The sequence below is a fragment of the Grammomys surdaster genome, unplaced genomic scaffold, assembly GCF_004785775.1.
Source record: "Grammomys surdaster isolate TR1022 unplaced genomic scaffold, NIH_TR_1.0 131, whole genome shotgun sequence".
Taxonomy (NCBI): Eukaryota; Metazoa; Chordata; class Mammalia; order Rodentia; family Muridae; genus Grammomys; species Grammomys surdaster.
The window spans coordinates 5,184,011-5,194,341 of NW_021604589.1; the positions used below are offsets into that span (position 1 = coordinate 5,184,011).

The following is a 10,331-nucleotide window of genomic DNA, read 5'->3' on the forward strand; positions in this document are numbered from 1 at the left end:
CCCAAGAAAGCATCTCTTCTAAACAGCAGTTCCGATTGGCTGGCATTATCAGTTCCAGCAATCCTTGGTCTTTCAGGCAGTCCTCAATTAGATCTTCCTGCAGGAGATGGTTTTATGGTTGCATGGACACTGGCATTTACTTAGAGGTGGCTACCATTGTTCTTCCCACACTAGATCATGCGTACTAAGTCACATTTATGCAATATAAATTCTGCCAGTACATTATCAAACAAAATGTCTGTAGCTAACAATAGTGAATAGTATTTTTTGTAAGAGATTTTAATGAGCTCTAAATAGTCTAATTATGAAATTAAGAAGAATATTCAAGAATGCTACAAATCAATCTCCATGACTATGGCCTTGATGGTGGTTCTTCCCAAACTCACTGACTTATAAAACTATGAAGGTTTAAAGTGTTTATACTATTCATGTCTGCATGAGGTCATTTTAAGTTATATAATGCTGAAAATCTTGTTCTGAAAATACGTAAAGTTGAATAAAACCAAAAAATAATTGTAGGAGGAGCTAAGGTGGGAGGAGTTAGGAAAGGAAGAGGAAGAGGAGGAGTAAGGAGGAGGGGAGGAAAAGGAAGAGGAGGAGCTAGAAGAGAGGGAAGGAGAGAGAGAGAGAGAGAGAGAGAGAGAGAGAGAGAGAGAGAGAGAGAGAGAGAGAGAAGATGGAGGCAGATGTTCACATGTCTGTAGCAGTCAAAGGTAGTTGGTATATCTAGGTTGGGTATTGGGTTACACTTCTGATTGTATGGGTATCTTGTTACTGATCATTACCAAATATATAAACCTTTGATTAATCTTTAAAAACAAACAAACAAACAAACAAAAAACAAACAAACAAAACCAACCCCCAAATCAAACAACAACAAAACAACTACTTATACCTGATTTATGACCTATTGATGTGTACGATTTGAGGGGATTCCAAAGCTGTTTCTGTGAAAAATCAGATGCTAAGGTTACAATGTCCTCTTGCAATGACTAAACTCTCCATACTGCAGTGGCAGGCAGTCACAGGTGACATAGAAATAAAATGTGTATGTCTGTGTCTCAACATAGCTATTTACAAAATCAGGCATGAAACTATGTTGTGACATCCTAATCAAAACATAACCCCAGGGCCAGCGTCTTAGTGCCAATCAGTGAAAGATGCCTATATTATGTGACTGCTGTTCACTTGATAAAGAATGAAACAGAATAGTTCCATTCCATAGAGCTGCCATGGGAGAAGGAGGAGAAGGAGGAAGAGGAGGAGGAGGAGGAGGAAGAGGAGGAGGAGGAGGAGGAGGAGGAGGAGGAGGAGGAGGAGGAGGAGGAGGGAGAAAAAGAAAGAAGGATGATGATGAGGAGGAGGAAGTTGTTATTGTAATTTAGAATAAAATTCACACTCTCAAGTGTTTGCACACCATAAGGAACACATGCACATGTGAGGAAATGACTGTAGGACAGTAAGTCAATTAATTGTCTTAAGGCTCGGGTTCATAGCTTCATAGTTAGAATGTAGGTGAAGCATACGCCTGGCAAAGTAGGTGTATTGGTGCTTATCGGAGAGACAATACTTCTTTTTCCTAACCTCTGTTTCCCTCAGTGAAAGTGAAGAAGAGCATCCAGGAAGCTTGATGTGCTTGAAAGTCCCTTAAATGGCCTAGACCATGCAGTGTGTCTTGGTTACAGGGTGGCAAGGTCACTAGAAAAGATTCTGCTCTGGCTCTATTTGGAAATTCCCTAGTTGTATTTTCCTCTGACAAAAGTCAAGTGAAGAATGCTAAGATCTACTCCTGTGCTCATTCCTGGGATTTCTACTAGCTTCCCTGAGAACACTGGGGCAGGAACCAGATGACACTATCACCTTTCAAAAATGAACCAGTAAAGATCTTAACAAGACTTGACTTGTTGGTAAGCTGCCTTCTCCTACGACAGGGGTGACTCATAGGATGTACTGTAGCCAAGATACCTCAAGAGCAAAACATAAAGAAAACATTGGGGTATTCACTTCCCAAGGGCAGCAGAAACTTGCCTGGTATTTTATTCTGGGAAGCCTTGGGGTATATACTCTAGGAGTTAAAGCTGGAGAAGTGCTAAAGGCTGAGGCTTTGAAGATACTCCCCACCCTGAAGAGTCAGCCCTGGAGAAGCTTACTTATATAGGTGAGTCTATGGCACTATGGGGCCGGAGGACTGGCTTAGTGGTTAAGCGCACTTGAAGCTCTTCCAAAAGTTCAATTCCCAGCATCTACATCAGGTGGCTCACATCCACTTCTAACTCCAGCACTAGGAAATTTGACACTGTATGCTAGCCTCTATAAGCACCTGCACACTTTTGGCATGCCTGACATAGGCACATGCACATACACATAAATAAAAATAAGAAACTTTCTTTTTAAACGGGAGGGCATGGGAAACCAAGGTGGTACTGGTGTCCAGAAGATCGGAATTTGAAAAGGAGCAGGAAAAAAAAAATCCTAACTGTTCACAAGTTTGCCTTGAAAAAAAAAAAAGAAACGGGATTCTTAAAAAGGAAACTAATTTTAAAAATTCTTATTTTATTTTATATATATGGATGTTTTTCCTATATGTATATCTTTGCACTACATAATTGCCTAGTACTCATGGAGACCAGAAGAGGACTTTAGATCCCTTGGAACTGGAGTTGCAGGTGGCTGTGAGCTACCTTGTGGGTGCTGGCCAGAGGAAACGAGGTCCTCTGGGAGAGCAGCTGATGCACTTAATCACTCTGCCATTTCTCCAGCCTGACTTTTTTACATTTGCTTATGTTTTTGTGTATATGTATGTGAGCACACACTCATGCCAAGTTGTATGTATAGAGTTCAGAGGACAACTTGTAGAAGTCAGCTGTTGCTTTCTACCATGTAGAAACTGAATGCAGATTATCAGGCTTGACAGCCAGTGAACTACCCACCGAGCCATCTTGCTGGCCTATGAGTATTGCTTTAATTCATTAAGTCCTAGGATGGTTTGGTACAGGGCACTGATAACTGAAACACTACTATAAATTTGTCCAACACTCACAAGAAACAGGTAAGACGAAAGCAAGACCAGAACAACTGTAAACCTAGCAATAAAAGACATTCAGGAGAAATGCAAACAGTATTATTTTCTGAAGAATTTGGAACTATATTTTGATCATTTTGTTTTGCCTGGGATTTCAGGCAAAAAGGAATGTATGTTCATTTAAAGTACTCTTCTCAGAAGACTTTTTTTTTTTTAACATTATCACCTAGAGGTCTACCAATACACCATTCAACAGAGTGGGGTATAAGATTTTTGCCACCCCCTACCTCTTTTTTTTTTTTCAGAATCTCGTGTATCCCAGGTTGGACTCAATTTAATTATATAACTGGGGATAATTTTGAATGTCTAATGCTTTGGCCTCTGTCTTCTAGCTGCTAGACTATAGGTGTACATCATCATGCCTGGTTATGGGATTCCAGGAGTAAAATCCAGAACTTCATAAATACTAAGCAAGCACTTTACAAACTAAGCTACAGATACAGGCTCAGATGCATTCATTCATTCCCTCATTCATTCCCTCATTCATACAGTGTTCATTTTTGCAACCACTTGCCACACTGAAGTCCAGGCTGGCTTAGAGCTCGCTATGCAGAAGTCTTAGAGCTCGCTATGCAGAAGTCTTAGAGCTCACTATGCAGAAGTCTTAGAGCTCACTATGTAGCCCACACTGATCTTAAACTTAAGTAAACATTTCCTGCTTCAGTGTCACAGGTGCTGAGATCATAGGTGTGAGCAACCACACCTAGAACCACTTACTTGTAATGCTAAAAAAACCCTCCCAGAGGATCTCAACATTGTTGTTTCTGTAACTGTAACTGTGGTCTCACTCTGGCTTCCCCTTGGCTTTCCACTCCTTGTGATCTCTTTTGAAAGAATTTTGGGTAAGACACAAGAGAGCATAGTATCAAAGAGAGACACGTGACCCCTCACATCTGTACTGAGCAACATACACCCCTCCTCCAAACAAAGCAACCTGTTACTCTACCCTAATAACTTAGCGCCCCCATGGTAACTCCAGTTTTTGTGGTTAGACCCACCATGAAACTTCTCTTGGAGCTAAAGGCAGTGAGCCCCTTTAGCCTAGACTGGTCTTAGGTAAACACCCAGTAAAACACACGGTGCTCAAATAAAGTTTTAGGGAAAATCTATTCATAATTCTATGCCTAGGCATGATTGGGCACGTACATAGTTGAAACGACTTGTACAGTGAGCAAAACTCATCAATTAAAATAGTAAACTCCCCATTCCCTGCCCTAGCATCCAATCTCTCCTCTTTCTGGATCCACAGACAGGAGTCCTGAAGAAGTCATTCAAGGCTCATAAAGAATCTCACTTGAGCCTGTCATTCCCTTGCAGAGTTCTACTTTGTGATTTCACTTTACTTTTGAACAAAATCCCTTACTGGTTTGCTATTTGTGTTCACTTCTTTAATTTATTTAAAGAAGAAGACAATAACTTAAGAAAACTTAAGTTCCAGAGAGAGACCACTGGTAACACGAGTAAGGTTTAGTACAGAGTAATATTCAGTACTCTCAAAGATGAGAGTGGGCCTGGCCGAGGGGGTCACTGAAGAGGAAACCACTCTCAAGGAAGGTAAGAATGAACAGTTGCTAGAGGGACCATTGTGTGGGCCACACTTTAGAGGGCCAAGAGCTGACAATGGCCAAAAGAACCATTGTGCCAACCTATATTTTTAGGTAAGTTTTATGCTATTTTGTAAAGCCTCTGGAACAAAAAGTACTGTGCATGGAGGAGTTTTCTGACCAGATGATTGAAATCCCATTTGAGTTAACCATTAAGTGGGGTGGCAGCAATGGTATGTCTTTATTCTTTACTAGAAAACCCCAGGATAGACATGATCTCATGGTCTTTAGGGCAGTATAGAAAGTCCTGTCTCTACAAAGGGTCAGTGATACATTCAGATCTCATTCTTTTGAGCTGTAGTTTAATCTTGCCATTTCAGTTACTAGTTTTACAAGCTACTCATTATGAAGGAGTATTCTAGCTCAATGACTTTTATATCTGTGAATATTTGACTAGCTTCCCAGTAGTCCCAGGACCACACTTTGAAAAGTGAGTATGTAAGGCATCTCTGGTAACTTTGCTGCATACATCGAAATGGACATCATAAGGCTGCTCTTGGAAGAGTAAATGCACCTGTTGAAGGAAAGTAATCTGTGTAGGGTCCAAGCAATTGCAATCAAGCTCAAAACTTACTCATGGATTGCATTGGTCCAAGAGAAATTTTTTTTTAATACCCAAGGGAATACTTCATTTCTTTTAAGAAATCCTCTGAAGATATTATTTCTCAAATTATTCAAAGTTAATATTCCTGGTTAGAATACAGTGCTAGACAGGTTCTGTTGTTGATTAAAGAGAGATTCATATTTTTTAATCATCAGAAAGAAAGGACATCTACATCTGTATCCAAAGGCAAAAAGAAAGAGAGAGTCACTAAGCCACTAAGCCTGGCTTGGGCTTCTGAAACCCCAAAGCCCACCTCCAGTGACTTTCTGCAATAGTGCCGCTCCCTATGAGCCTATGGGGGCTACTTTAATGTAAACTACAAGAGCATGTACCTGTGTGTGTGTCTGTGTGTCTGCGTGTGTCTGTGTGTGTGTGTGTGTGTGATAGAGAGAGACAGAGACAGAGTGAGAGACAGAGAGAGACAGAGAGATATCCATGATATGATATGTGTGTGAAGGTCAGAAGACAACTTTGTGGAGTCAGTTTGTGTTGGTTCCAGGAATCAAATTCAGGTCATTAGGTTTACAAGGCGAGCAATTATACATGCTGGGTCATCTTGCTGGCCAGAGGGAGAACTGGCTCAAATAGGTATGGAGAATGAGGAGGCCCACAGTCAGTTGGCTGCAAGCTGGAGTGTCAGGAAAGCCACTGATGAGAGACTGTATTGTCTACAGACTAGAAAATAAGGTACGGATAGTTAATCTCAATTGTCAGCTTGACTGAACAAACTCACCTAGGAGACAAACGTCTAGCCATGCCCTTTCAGGAGTTCTTACATTGGGTTAAGTGAGATGGAAAGATCTTAAATGTGGGTGGCACCATTCCACAGGTCCCAGACTGAATAACAGGGAGAAAGGGAGTTGAGCACCAGCGTCCATCGTTCCTTGCTTCATGACTGTGAATGTAGGGCAGTTAATTGCCTCACCCTCCTGCTACTGTGTCTTCCTCACCGTGATGGACTAGAACCACAAACTCTGAGCCCAAAGGAGCTCTTCTTTCATCAGGTTGCTTTGGTCATGGATTTTTGTTAGAACAATGAAAACAAAAACAAAGACAAAAACAAAACAAGCCCAGGTACACTAAGAGAGTGGCTGCTCTAACTCTTTCCTTAAGGCCACAGGCCTGGTAGCCAGGGTAGAGTAGGGTGCAAAGCAGGGGCTGGTGGGTAGCACTGGTCATAGTGTGAAAACCAGGAGAGGAAATGTCCACTAACACAAGAACACTGATGACTCGATTTAAGAACAGGGTGAATTCACTATATTAGTATATCTGGGCCTTTGAATTAGATGATGTCCATCCACAGTGGGTGAGGATAGATCGTCACTTAGTCTACTGACTTAAATATTAATTTCTTCTGGGCTGATCTTCTTTACATACATATTCATAAATAGTGTCTTACTACGTATTTGGGCACTCTTAACTAACCTAGGCTAACCTATAAAATCAAACACTGCACTTGGGAAGAGTACCATTAAACTCCTTCAACAAATCATTCTGGACCGTTCCAACCTACAAAGAAATGGACAGTCAGAGCCTCATCATACATGAGAATAGAATATTTGCATGATAAGTATTACCTGCTCTCTGTTAAAGGACAATTTGTGCTGAACATGACTTTAAATGTTATAAACATAAAATTTTGAATTAATACAGGTATGAATATAGCTAATAGATTTTTACATGATTAATTAATGTAACTTAACACTTAATTGATTTCCATCCATTATGGTAAAGGCTGAAAAATGACTTTGGAGCCCAGACAACTGAATGCTTTCCAACACACAGGTCTCTGAAAGTGTTAGGGTTGAGGTGGCCAGATGGCTTAGTGGGTAAAAGCACTTGCCACACAAGCCTAATGACCTGGGTATGATCTTGGAAATGTATGTCATGCAGAGGTAAGGGTATCCAGAACGTTGTCTTCTGACATTCACAAAAACCCAACAGCACACCTGTGTCAGCACACATCTCTTTCACATACACACAAATAAATACAATTATGATCATCATCACCACCATCAGCAGCAGTGGTCATTAAATTACAAAATATAAGTCCTAGGACTTGTCACTTACAGACAAAAATTCCCGAAGCTTGTCTGATCTTCATAGATCGCTGAACTGATAAATCCCGTCTTACCATCCAAAATCCGGGATAAGTAAAGAATGAAAGAGGGTTACTAAATGAATGAGGTTGAAGTCATAATTAGCAGAGAGGAATATAACCCTCTACAAACAGAATGGATCGTATAATCAGAAGTTTATAAGATGGTGACACACCCAAGTCAAAAAGTAGACCTGATACCACACTTCCTGTTGAAATTCATGCAAAATTAGCCACAAGTTAAAAGTATGCATTTAGCTTGCAGTTAATTTACCATATGATGAGGATGGTGGCTAGTCACTGGAACAGAGAAAGAGATGAAGAGACCAACATCAGAAGGAAGCAGACCGTGACCAACGTTTTTTACAAACAGGATTATTAATGTTAAGAAGATTTTCTATGTCATCATTTTAAATTCATTTGTGCTCTAGAAAGCCTCAAGCAACATTCAGTATAATGAAATGATGAAACTTTACATGCACAGGTAATTAGTAAAAAAAAAAAAAAAAAAAAAAAAAAAAAAAAAAAAAAAAAAAAAAACAAACAAAAAAAAAAAATACAATTTATAAAGTTAACCTACTGATAAAAATAGTCTGTAAAGAAACAATTTTGCCAATTAGCATAAGCTTGTCTGTGCTTTTGAATAGATTCAAGTCTATCAGGGTTTTCATCACCAACAGCTGAGATGTCAGTTGCCAACCATTGTGTACATCCCAAAATGTATTTTACTCTCATCTTTCCTTCCTTCCTTCCTTCCTTCCTCCCTTCCCTTCCCTTCCCTTCCCTTCCCTTCCCTCCCCTCTCTTCTCTTTTCTTCTTAAGACAGAATCTCACAACATAGTTCAGGTTGGCCTTAAACTCACCATGTAGCTAGGGCTGATCTCAAACTCACAGCACTCCTTCTTGTCTCTGCCTCCAAACGCCGGAAGTTACAAGTATGTGTCACCACACCTAGCCTCCAGTTGTTCTCTTATAGATCCATAGGTTTTTTTTTTAAATAATCTTTTCATGTTCTTCTTAGTAGCATTTTGTGAGTAAAGGTAAAAATTAGGGTTGATACAATGTACTTAATTTTGAAAGCCACTATACTTACTGAAATTTTACTTTAATGGATATAATTTGTGAGTTTTTGCTGTGTGTGTGTGTGTGTGTGTGTGTGTGTGTGTGTGTGTTTGTGCGTGTCTTTGCTACTGCTGTCTCCAACTCTGCTAATAGCTGCTGCCACTGGAGCATGATTGTGGAATGATTTATTCACATTCCACTCCATATACTTTCTACTATTTTATTATTTTGCTTTTTTATTGTTCAATAAGAATATGTCATTTTTATATTATGAAAAATATTTTTATTTTGTACAAGATTAATGCATAAATGACATTTATTTCTTGTGGTTATTCAGTCAAATCAAAACAGAAAAGAAAAGACAACAGGAAATGAGTAAGAGTATAAATGAGTATTTTTTGAACGTTGTCATTGAAATCGAGTGCCATAAAATAGAGTGGTTTATTTTGTCAGTATTTTATTCATTGAAACCAAACTCCACTTTGAAGTGCGTATTAATTCGTTAATGAGTCAATGACATTTAGTTAAGTGCTAGTGAGCAAAGGAGTTCTTTGAATTAGGAAATCATAAAAAGCTGATGAGTGGAGTTGGGGAGAGAGAAACACATAGATCAGTGATTGTATTACTGACTTAGGAGTGCCAAGGTATAGACTCAAAGGAAAGCTTTGCTCAACACAAACGCAAAACACTCCTCCTGAATTAGGGGGTGGTATGGAGTTAAGGGGGAATTTTCAAAACTCTGACCCTTGAAGTGATCTGTTCCTCTCAACCTCCACTCCCTCCTAATGTACTGAGAGTAGTAAAATGCACTGCTTTCTGCCATTATCAAGCCGTACCCTGGCCTCATTTACTCCATATTTGCAAAATAGGGTTGCTCAGACTGCACGCTGCCCTGAGAGATTATATTTTACAAACAATTGTAGGCCCCATTTTGAAGATGGAGGGTGACTTACTCCTTTGGTGGCTATAAGCAGGGACATCTTTCCCACACCAGCCATATAGCACAGATTGATGACTTATTCCCAAAAGTACAAAGGATGCTACTCTAAAATTTTATCAAGTTAATTTGGGACTCTAGTAACACATGTTTGTATTAGCCATATAAGGAAAATCAGGACTGAGAACGTGTTGGACACACTAGACTGAAGAAAGAGTGCAGCTCTTCCCCTTAAGTTCTAACAGTGTGACAGCAACTGAACCCTAGGCCTGATTGTCACCTGGTATTTACGTTAAGATATCAACAAAAATGAACTCCTGACTGTCCATTAGCTTAGCTCAATCCCACTGTTGATGCAGGCTACTTAAACCTCTGTCTTCCGGTTAATCCATTTAGACCAGCTATCCATCTACTCATCCATCCATCCATCCATCCATCCATCCATCTATCCATCAATCCACCCATCCATTTAGCCACACACTCATTTGCCTAGGACTAATCCTGCCCCTGTAGCTTCCATTTTCTCACCTCTAGCTTCTGCAGCTCAACTTGATTTTGAAGCTTGGCTCATGCTTGTGACCCAGTGGCTTGATCCGATGGTAATACCTCAAGCAGACCTTTAGAAGGTTTATCATTTCACTCCACAGAGACTCTTTCATAACTCTATCAGTTTCCCATTTATGCCTCTCATTGAAACACCTTGAACTCTGCTGTAGTCTCTTTAAGCTTCTGTAGCCCATCTGTAACTTACTTCTATATGTATATATAGAGAGATATATTTTCTGTGTGATCTGAGAGTTAATATTAGTAGGTAAGGCTAGATTTAAGGAAAATTTATGCTTGCTTCTGTGGCTATCAAGACAATCAATACAGCAAATTGCTGTGAACAAATCTGATGTTCCTTGTGCATTTATTGTTATTCAACAGTTTCTGATAGTGTGGAA

General features: G+C 39.8%; 1 long non-coding RNA gene across 1 annotated transcript in view; it reads right to left on the bottom strand.

Annotated features, from left to right (window-relative positions):
* The window catches only part of LOC114616271, a 78,925-nt gene extending 71,400 nt beyond the window's left edge, over positions 1-7,525 (bottom strand). The window contains exon 1 of the long non-coding RNA XR_003710616.1: positions 7,361-7,525. This is a non-coding gene — a long non-coding RNA (uncharacterized LOC114616271). The remainder of the gene's footprint in view (positions 1-7,360) is intronic.
* Positions 7,526-10,331: the final 2,806 nt, after the last annotated feature.